General features: G+C 40.6%; 1 protein-coding gene across 1 annotated transcript in view; it reads right to left on the reverse strand.

The window, feature by feature from the left end:
- Positions 1-243: 243 nt before the first annotated feature.
- The window catches only part of LOC145508725 (uncharacterized), a 617,339-nt gene continuing 598,384 nt past the window's right edge, over positions 244-19,198 (reverse strand). Inside the window, exons 5-6 of the transcript XR_014055568.1 lie at positions 5,591-6,158; positions 244-3,983 (exon numbers count right to left, since the gene is read on the reverse strand). The gene's annotated coding sequence lies outside the window, so the exon portion shown is untranslated. The remainder of the gene's footprint in view (positions 3,984-5,590; positions 6,159-19,198) is intronic.

The raw sequence follows: 19,198 nt of genomic DNA on the forward strand, positions 1-19,198 counted from the left end.
GGTCCATTTGTTAATGGAGCATCTCAGCTCTCTAGTTTTCCATCACAGCACCGATGGTTGGGACTCACACAACTGTATGACTACTTCACGAACAACAGTCTCTTCCAGTAAGTCCATCAGGGCCATTTCACTATGAGCACACTCCTTTGTTTCAAGTGCCTAACCAAGTACCTGGAGCATGTTAAGGGCTCAGTTAGTCTCAAAAATGGATTATCTACTGTACCTTTCAATTAAGTTTCATCTTACTTTTTTTTTTTCTTTCACTTTTTTCAAATCATTGAGAAGCTGACCCTGACTGTGAACTGTTTCAAAGTAGGCACCATGTGCTTGGAAAATCCCATGGATGGAGGAGCCTGGTAGGCTACCGTCCATGGGGTCGCTAAGAGTCGGACACAACTGAGTGACTTCACTTTCACTTTTCCCTTTCATGCACTGGAGAAGGAAATGGCAACCCACTCTAGTATTCTTGCCTGGAGAATCCCAGGGATGGCGGAGCCTGGTAGGCTGCCGTCTATGGGGTCGCACAGAGTTGGACACGACTGCAGCGACTTAGCAGCAGCAGCAGCAGCTTTAATATCTGCATTCTTAATCCCTACCCCAATGCCTGGCTGATACTAGGTATGAATATTTCAGTGGTAGAGAGCTTACATGTAACTTCATGGTACAGTCTTTTGAATGTGGCAGAAACTCAATAATTCATTGAGCATTAAATGAATATGAAAATAGCTGTCTCTTCTTGTATACCTGCTATAAATATTAATCTCTATGTTTTAACTACTAAGCACTTTACAAAAACTATTCTACTTCCTTTGGGACGTTAAATCTCTTTGGGTAGAAGAGATGTCTTAGATGCGAGATTCTTAACAGACTTCTTTTCATTTGAATCTAGATATGAGCCCTGCAGCCAGGGAAGAGTTACTTAACTCTTTGAGACTCAATTTCTTCATCTATATAATGGAAGTAATGTTTTACAAATGTTAGATGAAATAAAGTATATGAGGGCTACTGTACAGCCTTCGGTGATGGTAGATTCTCAACAAATCTTTGAGATTTCTTTTCTTCTGTGATCTCTATTCTCCCTTTGCTGACATGTCAGGCTTCCAAACTTCTCTCCAAAGGCTAAAAGAGGAATTAAGTGACTGTTCTTCCGTATGGCTCAGTGTCTGCCTTTATCTCAAATGGTGCTCAGCCAGGTCACCTCTATAACCTCAAATTTTAGCATGGGGGAATGAAAAGCATCTTACAGTGGGAATCCACCTAGGTTTTACCTCAGCACCTGGCACTGGCCAGCTATGCACCCTTATGTAGACCATTCATATCTTCAATCACTATTTTTTGACTCTCTGACACTACTTTCAGCATTTGGAAATATATTCAGTTCAGTTCAGTTGCTCAGTCGTGTCCAACTCTTCGCGACCCCATGAATTGCAGCACGTCAGGCCTCCCCGTCCATCACCAACTCCCGGAATTTACCCAATCCATGTCCATCGAGTCAGTGATGCCATCCAACCATCTCATCCTCTGTCGTCCCCTTCTCCTCCTACCCCCAATCCTACCCAGCATTAGGGTCTTTTCCAATGAGTCAACCCTTCGCATGAGGTGCCCAAAGTGTGGGAGTTTCAGCTTCGACATCAGTCCTTCCAATGAACACCCAGGACTGATCTCCTTTAGGATGGACTGGTTGGATCTCCTTGCAGTCCAAGGGACTCTCAAGAGTCTTCTCCAACACCACGGTTCAAAAGCATCAATTCTTCGGCGCTCATCTTTCTTCACCATCCAACTCTCACACCCATACATGACCACTGGAAAAACCATAGCCTTGACTAGGCGGACATTTGTTGGCAAAGTAATGTCTCTGCTTTTAAATATGCTATCTAGGTTGGCCATAACCTTCCTTCCAAGGAGTAAGCGTCTTTTAATTTCATGGCTGCAATCACCATCAGCAGTGATTTTGGAGCCCCAAAAAATAAAGTGTGACACTGTTTCCACCGTTTCCCCATCTATGTGCCATGAAGTGATGGGACCAGATGCCATGATCTTAGTTTTCTGAACGTTGAGCTTTAAGCCAACTTTTTCACTCTCCTCTTTCACTTTCTTCAAGAGGCTCTTTTGTTCTTCCTCACATTCTGCCATAAGGGTGGAGTCATCGGCATATCTGAGGTTATTGATATTTCTCCCAGCAATCTTGATTCCAGCTTGTGTTTCTTCCAGCCTAGTGTTTCTCATGATGTACTCTGCATAGAAGTTAAATAAGCAGGGTGACAATATACAGCCTTGACGGACTCCTTTTCCTATTTGGAACCAGTCTGTTGTTCCATGTCTGATTCTGTTACTTCTTGACCTGCATACAGATTTATCAGGAGGCAGGTAAGGTGGTCTGGTATTCCCATCTCTTCAAGAATTTTCCACAGTTTGTTGTGATCCACACAGTCAAAGGCTTTGGCATAGTCCATAAAGCAGAAATAGATGTTTTTCTGGAACTCTCTTGCTTTTTCGATGATCCAGCAGAAGTTGGCAATTTGATCTCTGGAACCTCTGCCTTTTCTAAATCCAGCTTGAACATCTGGAAGTTCACGGTTCACTTATTGCTGAAGCCTGGCTTGGAGAATTTTGAGCATTACTTTACTAGCATGTGAGATGAGTACAATTGTGCGGTAGTTTGAGCATTCTTTGGCATTGCCTTTCTTTGCGATTGGAATGAAAACTGACCTTTTCCAGTCCTGTGGCCACTGCTGAGTTTTCCAAATTTGCTGGCATATCGAGTGCAGCACTTTCACAGCATCACCTTTGAGGATTTGAAATAGCTCAACTGGAATTCCATCACCTCCACTAGCTTTGTTCGTAGTGATGCTTTCTAAGGCCCACTTGACTTCACATTCCAGGATGTCTGGCTCTAGGTGAGTGATCACACCATCATGATTATCTGGGTCGTGAAGATCTTTTTTGTACAGTTCTTCTGTGTATTCTTGCCACCTCTTCTTAATATCTTCTGCTTCTGTTAGGTCCATACCATTTCTGTCCTTTATCAAGCTCATCTTTGCATGAAATGTTCCCTTGGTATCTCTAATTTTCTTGAAGAGGTCTCTAGTCTTTCCCATTCTGTTGTTTTCCTCTATTTCTTTGCACTGATCGCTGAGGAAGGCTTTCTTATCTCTCCTTGCTATTCTTTGGAACCCTGCATTCAGATGGGAATATCTTTCCTTTTCTCCTTTGCTTTTTGCTTCTCTTCTTTTCCCAGCTATTTGTAAGGCCTCCTCAGACAGCCACTTTGCTTTTTTGCATTTCTTTTCCATGGGGACGGTCTTGATCCCTGTCTCCTGTACAATGTCCAGAACCTCTGTCCATAGTTCATCACGCTGATCCCTGTCTCCTGTACAATGTCCAGAACCTCTGTCCATAGTTCATCAGGCACTCTGTCTATCAGATCTAGTCCCTTAAATCTATTTGTCACTTCCACTGTATAATCATAAGGGGTTTGATTTAGGTCATACCTGAATGGTCTAGTGGTTTTCCCTACTTTCTTCAATTTAAGGCAAAAAAAGACAAGAATTCCTGCCTTCATAGAGCTTACAAATGTGTTCTCAGTAGGAAACACTGATCAAAAAAAAATCAATACAACAAAGTGAATTAAGTTGTATGTTAGAGAATAATGAGTGCTATGAAGCACATAAAATGTTGAACTGGGTAAGGGGAAACAGAGAGTGCTGGGGTGGGTAGGGTGGAGGACAAGATCCAGCATTAAACTGGCTCACTGAGGAAGCGATACTTGAGTAAAGCCATGAAAGAGATAGGAGATCAACCAGCGGGTATTTGGAAGAAAAGCATCAAGGCCAAGAGAATACCAGATTAAGACCCTGAGGGGATGTGTCTGAGAAACACAAAAAGTCCAGTATAGCTATTTTGGAATAAGCAAAGAAGAGGACTTCCCTGTAGCTCAAACGGTAAAGACCCTGCCTGCAATGCAGAAGATCAGGGTTCAGTCCCTGGGTCAGGAAGATCCTCTGGAGAAGAGACTGGCAAGCCACTCCAGTATTCTTGCCTGGAGAATCCCATGGACAGAGGAGCCTGTCGGGCTACAGTCTGTGGGGTTGCAAAGATTTGGACACAACTGAGCGACTAACACACACAAGGAGAGAGAAGGCGGATGTGAGGACAGGGCAGTGAGTACATCAGATCCTTAAAAGTTTGGGCTTTAATCCAGATAAAATGGCTTTGCTGGCCTTGCCTACACATGAGAAAAAGAAATTTAGACTAGATTCTTTTTGAGATCCATCTAACTCTTACATTTTTGGGGTACTGATAGCTATAACAACTGGCATAGGCAAATCATGCGGAACCAGACAAGTGTATATATGCTGCATTCTAACAGCTGGACACATACAGGATTTACATGTGTAAATATACTTCTTGTGTGAAACTAAGACAGATAGAACAACAGAACAGGACTCTGGTGTTGTCTGTATTTGGACAGGCTAGTTGTTGAATACAACACCTGCATCTTGAGCTGGGCAGGTACTTAACTTGCCTCACCTCCATTTTCTCATCTGTAGAGATAACTGTGATTTCTTTCTCATTGATTTAGTGTGAGGATGAAATAAGATGATCCACCAAGTTCTTAGCACAGTATTGAACATGTACAATAGTAAACTCTAAATATATTTCACCATGTTTTATTTTACATACTAGGTGTTAACAAAGGCTTACTGAACTGAATTTTCAAAACTTCTATATTTGGGATTTGTGTGTTAATTTTATCTCTTGTATACCATCAAATGTGTCATTCCAACAAATGTCTGTTTATCACATGCAGTGCACAGATGTGTGAGTGAATAGGACAAAGTCCCTGATTTACAGGGGCCGTCTATGGGGTCACACAGAGTCGGACACGACTGAAGTGACTTAGCAGCAGCAGCAGCAGCAAGTAGAAGAGACATATCCATAAAAGTAACTGTAGTTCAGAGCAGTCTGTTAAAACTATGTTAATAAAAGGGCCACACATAATGGCAGAATGGAGAATGAGAGATTAATTCCAATTGGGATTATTCCCGGTGGTTTCATGGGGGAGATGAGAGACATGAGCAGGTTGGAAAGTATGTCTCATATCTCCCTATGGATGAATGACACAGTAAATAGTTTTTATTTTATTCCAGGTGGCATTAGTAAATTATGAAGTCAGTGACTTATAAAATTGTTGCATGTTTGTAGACACCTTAACTCGTATTGCTCCTGGCAAAAGTGACTTCACAAGAGCAATGCTGGGTCCTGATAGTCATAGTGGTAAACTGTAAAATTCAGCGCACATTGTTGCCTGCCACGGGAACAGCAGATGAAAGCTCGATTAGAGAGAGAGAGAAAGTGTAAGGAAGAAAGAAAAGAAGGACGGGAAGGAGGGAGGAAGGATAAAAAGAGAGATCTGTGATTGTACTCAACTTCATGATCAAGAAAGGTATGTTAGTCATTCAGTTGACTCTTTGCAACCCCACAGACTATGGCCTGCCAGCTCCTCTGTCCACGGAATTCTCGAGGCAAGAATACTGGAGTGGGTAGCCACTCCCTTTTCCAGGGGATCTTCCTGACCCAGGGATCAAACCTGGGTCTCTCACATTGCAGGCAGATTCTTTACTGTCTGAGCCACCAGGGAAATCCAAGTAGGGTATAATTACCCAAAAATGTTATTTCTGAATGAATTTTTGCCCCCTCAGTCTTTTATTTCCAGATCCACTATTTCAGCTATTTGACAGCCTGAGGAAAATTGCTCTTCTTGGTATTTATGCACTGCTATTCCTGCTGGGAAAATATGAGATGCTTATGAAAGATTTCACAAAACGCTATCAGTTCACACATACATTTTCCAGGAGTTGGTCCAAGGAAAGCTTGGATATTTCTAGGGCTATAACACACTTCTCTAATAGAACATACTGGGTGTTCCCAAAGGAACAAATGAAATTTTTAAATACCCTTGCCACTCCCTCTTGCCTTCTTCTGCTCTCAAGCTGCATGGGTAAGTGGCCAAAGCAATACATTATGAAACAGCTATACATTTCTAGATTTTTGAATTATGTTATTCTACTTACCTAATAGAAGGTCTCTTACTTTGTCTAGCAAGGCTATGGTCAAAGGAATATTCTCTGTAGCATATCCTTCTCTCAGAAGTATGGCTAGACAAGAGAAAAGTGATCTAAGATGTTTGATGATATATGAAAGTATTATGAACTTTTTAGGTGATGGTGTGGTATTTTTTTAAGTCATAGTTACTCATAAATGCATGCAGAGTTACTTAAACATAAAATACTGATACACTATTTGTAATTTGCTTTGACAAAACAGAGGGGAAACTTGGTAAAGATAAGGTGAAACAAGATTGGCTCTGAGTACACGTGAGAGGTACCCAAGGCTCATTATACTATTTCCTGCTTTCATACTGCTTTAAACTTTCCATATTTTTTTAATAAAGAGAGAGGCTCAAGCTCAATGATTTCACTGATTATTTGAGAGAGAATCTGAAAAGAGACCTCAGTGCTCCAGAAGCATGGGAGGGAGGTCTGGGTTGGAAAGCAGGTCTTTGGCACTTAAGATATCAGATGCACAAAGGGCAGATATCATGGCAGTGTGATTATGAGCCAGGAGGAAGGTAAACTTAATGGATGGGGGGGAGATAAAGGAGCTATGAGGCCAGGGTTCTCAACGATTAAGGACTGACCAATAGGATTATTTCTGTGATTTTTGATGCACAGTCTTGACTCAACTATCCTGTTCTTCAACTCTACTGTTCATTAGAGAGTGGACAGGGAACCAAGGATAGAAAAGGGTGAGTTGGAAAAAAAATATGAAGATATAAACCACATAAACAAACTTCTTGGACAAGTTCCTCCCCCAAACAGCATATTAATTAATTCTTCAGATGATGCTACAGAAAGTGTGCTTAACACACTTAAGAATGCCAAGCAGAAAAGGATAGAGAATTCACAGAATGATAGAAGCAACATCCTCATATCTTAATATGTAGGAGTTGTGAGCTGAATATACCTAGATGAAATAAAACAAATAAATGCAAATTCCTACCTTGGAGTTCAAACACCAATGGCACAAACATAAGGTAGGAGATACAGAACTTAGAAATAGCCCACATGATTATACTTAGACTTAACAGGCAATAAATGCCATATAACCAATGTGATGAGGCTGACAAACCGAAAAATTAATCCTTTTAAATGTGCATTAGAAGTAATGGAATATATAAACTGACGGGAATGGTAGACCTAGCTGTATTGGCCAGGCCTCCTTTGGAATTTCAGGTTCATTTGTTTCCAGAGACATAAAAAAAAAAAAGCACATTTTGAGCAAAGTACTGAATAAAGAAGGGGTCCAAAGCCCTGTCCTGGAGAAATGACTGAAGGAACAAAAGGTGTTGAGGTAAAACGATTCACTCAGGACGTTTGTACCCTCTGAAGTGCTGGACCAGGGAAGAGAAACATTATGACTTCAAGAGATGGAACTGGGCCAAATGTGAAGACGTTACAGGGGATCAGATTACAGGTCAAGACGAAGAAACACTTTACAAAGACCAGACGCCTCCACAGATCAAAAGCCCTGTCGTGTGGGTCACTGAATGCCTACTAGAGCCATGAGACGATGATGATGGTGGCTGTTATTATTATCGCTGCTATCATACGTGTGAGATAAGTCTATCAGAGCCGTGATATGTGTATTAGAGTTAGAGCAGTGCCATACAGTTGACCAGTCACACGTGGCTACTGAGTTCTTGAAACAGGGCTAGTCCAAATTGAGATGCACTACAATTACAAAACATGCACCAGATTTTGAAGACTCATCATGGAAAAAGAAATGTAAAATATCAAATTAATCTCAATAATTTATGATATACGTTGTCAATATGTATTGATACATATATTTATGTTGATAATATTCTGGATATATTGGGCTAAATAAAATACATTATTAAAATAAATTTTACCTATTACTCTTTACGTTTTAAATTATGGCTACTGCTGCTTAGTCACTCGTTCGTGTCCGACTCTCTGCATCCCCACGGGCAGTGACCCACTAGGCTCCTCTCTCCATGCAATTTTCCAGGTGAGAATACTGGACTGGGGTACCATTTCCTACTCCAGGGGATCTTCCCAACCCAGGGATCAAACCGGCATCTCTCTGGTCTCCTGCACTGGCAGGCGGATTTTTTTTTATCACTGCACCATCTGGAAAGCCCTTGGCTTAACTACTCTGAACTTTAAATTCCTATTTGAAAATTATAAAGTTGGACAATCTCTGAGGTATTTCCAATCGCTGACATTTTGGGATTCCATGAAAAAGTTCTCTGCCCAGATTAGGTCTAGGAATTCCTTTTAATTAGATGTGTTCCCGTCACTGTTTTATTCAAGTACCCACTAAACCCATTTTTTCAGTCTTCTCCATTTTCAAAGACTATGAAAAGAATACAGTGTTCAAAAATAGACAAAACTGAAACTGGGACCTCATTACATCATGAAGAGCTTCTCAATGATCGCAATCAGCTTCACCCCTCAGACAATATCCAAGCTATTACTTCTGTGCTTATATTTGGCTCGACCTACTGATGGTACTTCATTTAAATCATCACAAACATCTTTTGAGGCAGATGTGATCATTACCTTTATATAACTGAGGAGGTAACTAGGTATTTGATCTGTTTGTATAAACCTGTGAAAGGTTATTGAACCACGAAAGACGTGGGATTCTTGGCCTCCGGAGGAGAAGAATTTAATCCAGAGCCAGAGATGAGACTTGATCGCTCAGAGCTTTTGTTGTAATAAAGTTTTATTAAAGTATAAAAGAGATAGAGAAAGCTTCTGACATAGACATCCAAAGGGGGCAGAAAGAATACCCACCTGCTAGTCTTTAGCTGAACGTTATATAGTTACTAGCAGTCTGTTAATGAAAGAAAGGAATGTCTCAAAACTCAGAGAATAGCACCAGACCCCTCACCAACAAGATGCATTTTGAGATAATCTTGGCACCAGGCGAGTCATCCTGGGCCATAAAATGATTGACTTGAATCATGTATAAAGGCAGATTACCATACTAATAGTTTCGTTTACATGGATTAGGAGAACAATGTATGAGGATAACATACTGGTTTGTCAAGTCAGTTCTGAGCCTTTAGGCGGAACTGACTTGAAGGCAGAGTCTGGGGTAAATGCACAGTACATTAACATAGCTTAAGACAAACATTTCCATAAGAAAAATGTATTGGTTAGCTCAAAATTTGAGAAAAGTTAAGTTCAGGTGGAACCAGGTGTCATTATGGTAACACAGTGTTTTAAGAGAAACCGCTTTCTAAATTTGTTTAGAGAAGGCGAAAAAATACAACACTAGTTTGTTTCCTCCTGCTGACTAAGAGAGAGGAGAAAAAAAAAGTCTGACACTTGCAGCCTATTTCCTCCATTTGGAGACCCCTGGCCTTCCTGCCTGTTACCCTCTCACATGGATATGTCCTTCTGCCTCTATAAACTGCAGGAAGATGGCATAATATTGTCAATCACTATAGTACACCCAATCATGGTATAAATTGCAGTGAGGATTAAGTGAAAATATGTATGTGGAGTTCCATTACAATAGTAGATTTATAATAGGTAGACATGATAGAATCCTCCTGCTAACCTCTTTCTATAAACCCTCCAAATCCTCTAAATACAGCTCCAGTAACACCCTTTCCACAGAGCCTCCACCGTTTCCCCATGGCTGGAAGTAAGGTCAATGCCTTCTTAACTAGCATAGCTCTACATCTGATCATTTCTTATCAATTTCATTTCCAACCTTAACCTAAAGTCACATCTATTCTCCTATATTAAACTATAAAGCTCTTGAGTGATAGCTCTCTACAAAATTCACACTACAGTCAGTATAGTCTGTGGAACAGAGTAGATTATTAATACACATTAACTGAGTTAAAATTACTATTTGTCAAAAACTTAATAGCGTCAACCACTGCATGAAATTTAAGTTCCTTATATGCATACCTAATTTATCCCTCACAACCTAAAATAGATATTAATGTTACCCATCTTACAGATGAGGACATTGAGTCTTCAAGGAGCTGCTCAACATCATTGGTCTTAAGTGCAGACCCAGGTTCTGAATTTTAAACTGACTCCTTCCAAAGTCAATGGTAATGATCTTAACCATTGCAGAGAAAGGACAAATGGGCAGATGGATGGACAGAATGAATGAATAGAAGCACAAAAATGTATCCTCTGAATTTAAACTCAACATTTCCTTTTAATCCCAGCTTTCCTTTCTGGATATCAAACTTCCTAGCTCCAGCTCCATCATCCCAGCCTATGACTGGGAGTTCAGCAGAGAAGGAAGAGAATCACATTTCATCATTTTAAAGATTCATAATGAACTAAAAGGCCATGTCAAAATCAATTTATTATTCACCAAAATCTCATGTCCCTGCCTGTTTTGTTCTCCTGAATAAAACATACCTTTTCAAGTGTATGAGCTGCCAGCAGCAGGGAAGAAACAAGGGAGCTAGTAATACATATTTACATAATTAGGAAGAAGAAGAAAAAAACGTTCAAGCAGGTTTCCTTTTTAACATTTATATTTATCTGAATCTCCAGCTCAGGAAAATGTTTACCTAGTATAGAGAGCATGTGTATTTTCCACCTGATAGCAAGATTTTATGGTTGGGATTTTTTTTTCATTTGGAGCTACAAGCCAAGATTTTAGCAGCTACCCTCCAACACCCTGAGTCCACCAACAGAAGGAACTCTTGGATCCATGTAACACCCCAAGACAGAGCCAATCAGATTAGCTGCATCCCTGGCATAGATTGAGACCATGCCTTGTGGCTTTGAAAATGACAGTGACTATAATTTATTACCTGCGTTACTTCACAGAACGTGGCTCCTTGTACAAACAAGCAGACATTTTTCAATTGTGCAGTGCAATGGACAAATTGTTTTGCATAGAAACTCTGCTTTTAAAATTAATTGAGGTGAGCATTGAGGATAAATGCATTATGCACGTACAAATAATACATCCTTGGGAAAAAAAGGCCTAAATGGTTTCTATCTAACTTTAAAACTGTGTTTTATTAATGCATTTTAAGGGAAGAGCTTCAATCAATGACCCTATTCCTACTAAACACAGAGCATTCAAGCAAAACAGAATCCAGGCTGCTTACTTTATTTCCCTTTCCCTTTCTGAAAGCAATGGCATTTCATTTTCCAACAGACACCTTTTTTTAAAATTCATAATGTCATATTTTAATCCAATCAATGCACATTAGCTACAACTAATGCAAATGCCATTGCTACTCTTTCCTCAAACCATTTTTTTAAAAATCTGCTAAAACAGTACCACACAATCTCTCCACCTCAGATTAATAAGTATTGGACAGCTTTTCTATATTTCTTTTGCCTTCTTAACAGAGTATTATTGAACAAAGCTCTAGGACATTTTAGGGTGATGCATAAAAGAAATTCTCCTTGAATCCTGCAGTGTTTGGAAAGGCCAACCTTTCTCACTCAAGGCTCCATTCCTTGGCTTCAATACTGCTGTTTCAGCCAAGGAGAAGTGGTCCTACTTGGTCCCCATTCTCCACATCCCCTGCCTTTGTTTCTCCCATTCTGGATGTCTCTTACCCTATGTCCAAATTTAACCTGTACTTAAGGATTCTATCAAGAGCCTCTTTCAGGAAGACTTCCCTGATTCTACACTTATCTTGTCCCAAGCAGATGGGATTCTTTTATTCTCTAAAGGCTCAATACATTTGCCCTGGGGATCTGAGAATAGTTCACCTTAAATCCTATTGATGTATTGCAAGCCCCTGGAAGGTAGGAACCAACAAACAACATCTTGACACCTCTCATATTAGTTAGCACAATGCCTGCGCATTGATGTTAATATCTAAAGAATGAAGAGAAGAAAAGGAAGAGAAAAATAAAGAAGCAATGAGGAACAGTGAGGTGCAAAGGAAGGGAAGAAGGAAGAGAGGGAGAAAGGATGAGAGAGATTGAGGGAGGGAAGGAGAATACTGAAGGACAGAATGGATAACAGAGAGGACACAGTGACAAATGACCACAAAGCTTCTACGCTTACTAACCACAAAGTACACAGTATTGAGACATAAGTGAATTCTACTGTTGCAGGAGAGTAGATAGAGCCCTAGGTGAACCTGTTAACCTCTGGGGATGCCTAGGGCATATTTTTTGCCCCCAGCATACACCCAGGGCAGTGGTTCTAAAACGCCAGTGTGCAAAGAATCACCTGGGGAGCTTAACAAAATACTAATTCTCTGCAACTGGATACCCAATGCTGTGTAACTCCGAAGACAACCTGATTTAGCAGGATTGGTAAGGGCTCTGCATTTCTAACAGGATCCCAGATGATTCTGAGGCTAGGTGCTGGAGATCCTGTCTTGTAGAACACTGGTCTAGGACTATTGCTGAGATTGGTCTCTCTTTATCAGTTGTTTCTGTTCACTACTTCAGCCAAGTGATAAGTTATCTACATCCATCCACAGGAGAGCCTCAAAGAGCCTAACCAAAAATTCCTTTCCCTATCTCCTCCCACAGATCAGGTCCCCCAGCCAAACAACTGTCCTTGTCAAAGGGACCAGGCACCATTCCTGATTATCCCTGAGTAGCACTTTCACTTCCCTGCTAATACACAGAATTATTCAAACAAGACAACCACCTCCTCATACCTCATCATCTTAATACGACAAAACCTGCCTTTCATGGTCCCTGTTTGTTCACTCTGCACCTGTCTGACCTGCCCTAGCACACAGCAGTCTTCACCAGACTATGAACCGAAGTGACTAGTAAACAGCTCTCAGTGGCAGGTGTCCAATGTCAGGTGACGTGTGTTCAGTCCTCCCCACAATGGTAGGGTGGGAATCCTTCTCTCACCAATGGGATGAGAGGAGGTAATAAATCAAAGTTTGATAATTGAGCTGATCACTTACAGTCTAATGGCGAAGATATCTGCATAAAGAGACTTTAAATCCAGTGGGATGAGTGGTCAGTGGAGAGGTATAAAATGCTATGTGAGCAGAGAGAGGGAAGCAAGAAAGTCTGGGTGGAGTGGTGCAGGACACAGGATTTCACAGATATCATAGCATTTGGCTCAACTCAGAAGCCTCAGATGAAACCTCTTAAATAGATGATCATCACATAGCCTCATGCAAAGATCCCCCACCCCTAGTTCTTACCCAGGATCCCACTGGTGACAGTGTGTCTACCAGCCCTATATTTAAATCTCATGTTCCTCTGAGCTTTGAGGTAGGGCTCTATGGAACAGAAGTGCCTATGCCCAATATTGTTCTAGTTCTCTATTTTTAAGGGTTCCTTTTAAGCTACTCTAGTTATACACCACATGATGAGTACCTTTTTGCTGTAACAGGTAGGTTCAACATCTGTTCTTGTCTCCTGCCTGTCCCTGCTCTACAGACAACATGTTCAGCCTCTGTCTAGAGTAGCTGAGCTCCTAAACCACTCATCAGAGCAAGAACTTTGCCAAAGTAGAAATAAGTGCTTTGCTACCTCTCTCCTTCCAGGGGCTTTATTTCCTATATTAAAATATGTATAACATTAAAGTTATTGCATATATCAAATAAAGACATTAACTACTTGCATGTTTGTTGTGTTCCAACACTGGTGAGGATGTTATGTACACTGTGTTTAATCCTTCCACAACCCTTCAAGGTAAAAAAGTGTTTCCAGGTAAGAAAACAGTGACTTACAGATGTCAGGCAACTCACACAAGGTCACTTGGCTGATATATACAAATCAAGCACTTGATTTCAAGTTTAGTTATCACTAAATTCATGTTCAGAATGTCTATATTACTCTGATCTTGTGTTTAGTGTCCCCAGTTGAAGCAGTTGGGCCAAATAAGCTGACAACTTGTTATTTTAAAAGTGTAAACCAACACTGCATGTTGAAATCCCCATAGCTTAAATAAGCCAGTTCTTTAAAAACAACTGGTTAGTAGTAAAAAGTACCACATCTTTGCTTATATAAATAAAAGCTTGTTTTGTTTTCATTCAAATCAGATTAAACATTCAGACACTGATTAAGATGAGCAGCAATCACAGAAGACTTCTAACTAGATGAAAAGCAAGGGCCTATGGCTAGATTCTGTTGTTAACTATCCTTCCAAACATTCAAACACTAGATTTAAATCCTCAGAAGCTCTATGGGTCAGTTCTGTAAGAATTTGGATTGATATTTATTCTAGGGGCACCACAGAGAAGAGGCAGCCTATATAATATTGTAAGAAGGGGAAAAAAAAAAACAAAACGGCTTATATGTTCACAGTAGAGATTTTGAGTGGATTTGATTATAACCTCTTCCAAAGACCCAACTATAATAAATCCTGCAACTCAGATATGTTAATTTGCAACAGTTAACAAGAAGACTGTGGAAAAAGCTGCTGATTGTAGAGAAAGCTATGTGGTGCATGAAACAGGGTATCTTATATGGCCTGAAGGGACATCTCACATGTCACTAGTGGTAAAGAACCTACCTGCCAATGGGGGAGACCTAAGAGATGCAGGTTCAGTCACAGGGTCAGGAAGATCCTCTGGAGGAGGGCATGGCAGCCCACTCCGGTATTCTTGACTGGAGAATCCCACGGACAGAGGAGCCTGGTGGGCTACGGTCCACAGGATCACACAGAGTCGGACATGACTAAAGCGACTTAGCACCCATGCATATGGCCTGAAACACTGTTCCTGCCTATACTCTTCTAGGCCCTGATTTAAGATTGATTTCCTTTGTGATAGCAGAGAGAATTCAGCAAAACTCTATAGAAGTGGTATAGAGATATTTCTACTCCTGAGAAGTGGGATGGAGTTTCCTGCCCTACACTTCTCTTAGAGCAGTTTGGTCAGGTGAAGAAGTTTATTTTAGGAAATCATATGTTTTCTGGAAGTAGTTTATCAGCTTAATAAAAATTCCAACTGTTGATATGGATTTGGGCTGAAAGAGACTCTTTCTTGTGTCTCTTGGCAGTGAATGACTCCCTATTTTTTTTCCCCATAGCAGCTACAGTAACTGGGAGAGCAAGTATGAATTTCTAATGTATTAGATATTGAATCTAATGTCAGGTTTAATAAAGCAGCTGGATTTTAGCTGGAAGGCTGCTTTATTGAGAAATCTTAGTCTAGAAGAAATCATTATTTCTTTAATCAATTACTCATTGAATCCTAAGTGCTGAAATTTATAGGGACATTAAAAAGCATCTAGACCAAAAGATTATAACCTGGGGTCTATAGTGCTCTACCTAGAGGCTATGGATAGGCTTCAGTGGCCTCATTAATAATCAGAAATTATGCACAGATTCATTTATGTACAGGTGCATTAGTTTTTCTCCAGGGAAAACAGTATAAAACTTGTATGGGTGTTTTTAAAAGACTCAAAATATTTAAGGACCACTGATTTAGATCAGCATTTAATTCAATGTGAGATAACTGATGCTTAGGGAGGTCAAGTGACTTGCAGAAGATCACATGACTGGAAAGAAACAGAATTGCTAGACATGAGGTCTTCTCATTTCTAATCCAGTGCCAGCATGCTGCCCTGAGCTACCGACAACAATCAGATTTCTCCTCTGGCCTACGTTGTGTTGGAGTCTATAACTGGAGTGTGAGAAAACAAAAAAACATAAAATATGTTGCTCAAAAGTAGGAGGTTTATACACTGAGTGCATTTATATCAAAATAACCAGAACTATGAAATAGAATACTTAGCTATAAGATTTGGAATAGAAGGAGGTCTCAGTTTAAGTTCCCCCCAAAAGAGACCTGAGACAACAATTTAGACATGAATAGCTTAGTGTGTTGGTGATTCTAGGAAGTGGGGAGTAAGGAGCCAAGAGAGGAAGTGATGTAAGTCAGTAATTGTGTTAACTTCAATGGGATATGGACAGGGTCTTACAACATCTCATAAAAGGTGTTTCAAGAGTTAAATGAAGAAAGATATATCTGTGGACTATTGTTAGATCATAAAATACTTGGAATAAAAGAGGCCTCAGAAGTCATCTACCACGAGGCATGTGTGTGTGCTCAGTGTGTGTCAGCTGCAACCCCATAGATAGACTGTAGCCCGCCAGGCTCCTCTGTCCATGGGATTCTCCAGCCAAGAACACTGGGGTGGGTTGGCATTCTTTTCTCCAGGGATCTTCCTGACCCAAGGATTGAACCTAGGTCTCTAGCATTGCAGGCAGATTCCTTACCGTCTGAGCCCCAGGAAAGCCTATCTACCACTATAACCCCTTCTCTTATAACCTATGTAAAGTTAAGACCTTGTCTTTAATATCACTTAAACTATGATCTCTGCTATTCCTTTCAACATTAAAGAGCACAGTACAGTCAGATATAGTAGGTTTTTCATTTTGTTTTGTTTTGCTTCAGGGTCATCCTTGTTACTGACTTCATCTATATGGAGTCAAAATCTACTGGAATCTTATATTGGTTATCAATTCCACTTCTGAATCTATATGAAAAATATTCAAGGACTCTTCCAAGGGATGGTCTGTGGGATCCAGCCTCTGAGATGACCCCCAATGATCCTTGGTTCATAATAAATAAAGGATATTTATGACATTGTGTAGTTTTCTCCCACAGTGATTAGTGCTGACATGCATCCAACATAATAGAATGGAAGTAGCAAAATGTCACTTCCAAGGCTAGGTCATAAAAGTCATTGCCATTTCCATTTTTTCTCTTGGCTTACTCACTCTGGGGAAACCAGCTGCCATGTCATGAGGACACTCACGAAGCCCCACAGAGAGGTCAACATGGCAAAGAACTGAATCCTCCTGTGGAAAGCCTTGTTGGTAAGCCATTTTGGAAGTGGATCTTCCAGTGCCAGCCAAGTCTTCAGGTGACTGCAAGCACAGCCAATATTTTACTATAACTTCATGAAAGATTTTGAGGAATCTGCTCCCTGATTCCTGACCCTTAGAAACTGCAAGATAACACGCAGTGATTGTTTCAAGCCACTGAGTTTTGGGGTAATTTGTTACATAGTATAGATATCTAGCACTCAGCCTTTTTGATATTTAAAGATAGCTATTCCAAATCTTCTGTTCTGATGAAACATCTTGCAATTTTCCTCTGTGTGGCCAAGTTTTCTGCTTTTTTGTTCCATTATGGCACTATTCCTATATGTCAATATCCTTTTTAGTGTCAGTCTGTATTAGTTAAATCTCTTTGTTGAAAGTGACAGAAGCCCAAATTCAACCAGTTTATGCATAAGAAATGGGATACGTTGTCTCCTATAATCAAATTTCCAGAAGGGAAGATGAAGAGACAGCTGGAACCAGGCACTTAAAGGACACGTGGGCCTTCTCTTTTTTGCTTTTCATCCTAAGTTTTGGCTTCCTTCTCTAAGCCGCTGTTTCCGGAAATTTATAATCATTTATAGGAAGCTTTTATACTCAGAGTTATATAGCAAGAGACCAAAGAAAGTTCTTCCCTGCCAGACAATTTCAGTTAAAAAAAATCTCTGGGGAGAATTGCAAATGATCTTACTTAAATCATATATCTATCCCTAAAATGCTGTGACTAAGAACACTTTATCATGCCTAGGTGAGTCCTTTGTGCACTGCTATGGCTGGGAGCATCTTGGGAGGTCTGTGAGAGGGAGGGAGGAGTAAGTAACTCTAAAGTGAAGGTGACTCTGGGCAGAGGAAAGCATGCATAACATGAGCTTCTTACTTGGCTGGGATGTCCCTGTTGTGTTTGGACTAGTGCAGCATGAACAGAGATCATTTTCTGGGGGTGGGATAAGTACAACTTCAGTTCAGTTCAGTCACTCAATCATGTCCGACTCTTTGAGACCCCATGGAGCACACCAGGCTTTCCTGTCCATCACCTGCTCAAATTCATATCCAATGAGTCGGTGATGCTATCTAACCATCTCATCCTCTGTCATCCCCTTCTTCTCCTGCCTTCAATCTTTCCCAGCACCAGGGTCTTTTCCAATGAGTCTTTTCCTCGCATCAGGTGGCCAAAGTATTGGTGCTTCAGCTTCAGCATCAGTCTTTCCAATGAATATTCAGGACTCATTTCCCTTTGACTGGTTGAATCTGCTCACAGTTCAAGGGACTCTGCAAAGTCTTCTCCAACACCACAGTTCAAAACCATCATTCTTCCGCACTCAGCTTTCTTTATGGTCCAACTCTCACATCCATACGTGACTACTAGAAAAACCACAGCTTTGACTACACAGACCTTTGTTGGCAACGTAATGTCTCTGCTTTTAACTATGCTGTCTCGGTTGGTCATAGCTTTTCTTCCAAGGAGCAAGCATCTTTTAAGTTCATGGCTGCAGTCACAAACTGCAGTGACTTTGCAGCCCAAGAAAATAAGGTCTACCACTGTTTCCACTGTTTCCCCATCTATTTGCCATGAAGTGATGGGAACAGATGCCATGATCTTCATTTTTTGGATATTGAGTCTTAAGCCAACTTTTTCACTCTCCACTTTCACTTTCATCAAGAGGCTCTTCAGTTCTTCTTCACTTTCTGCCATAAGGGTGGAGTCATCTGCATATCTGAGGTTATTGATATTTCTCCCGGCAACGTTGATTTCAGCTTGTGCTTCCTCCAGCCCAGCTTTCTCATGATGTACTCTGCATAGAAGTTAAATAAGCAGGGTGACAATATACAGCCTTGACGTACTCCTTTTCCCATTTGGAAGCAGTCTGTTGTTCCATGTCCAGTTCTAACTGCTGCTTCCTGACCTGCATACAGGTTTCTCAAGAGACAGGTCAGATGGTCTTGTATTCTGATCTCTTTCAGAATTTTTCAGTTTATTGTGATCCACAGTCAATGGCTTTAGCATTGTCAATGAAGCAGAAATAGATGTTTTTCTGCAACTCTCTTGCTTTTTCAATGACCCAATGGATGTTGCCAATTTGATCTCTGGTGCCTCTGCCTTTTCTAAAACCAGCTTGAACATCTGGAAGTTCATGGTTCACATACTGTTGAAGCCTGGCTTGGAGAATTTTGAGCATTACTTGGCTAGCGTGTGAGATGAGTACAATTGTGCAGTAGTTTGAGCATTCTTTGGCATTGTCTTTCTTTGTGACTGGAATGAAAACAGACCTTTTCCAGTCCTGTGGCCACTGCTGAGTTTTCCAAATTTGCTGGCATATTGAGTGCAGCACTTTCACAGCATCAT

This window comes from Giraffa tippelskirchi, chromosome 6 (assembly GCF_054371585.1).
Source record: "Giraffa tippelskirchi isolate mGirTip1 chromosome 6, T2T-mGirTip1v1.2.pri, whole genome shotgun sequence".
Taxonomy (NCBI): domain Eukaryota; kingdom Metazoa; phylum Chordata; class Mammalia; order Artiodactyla; family Giraffidae; genus Giraffa; species Giraffa tippelskirchi.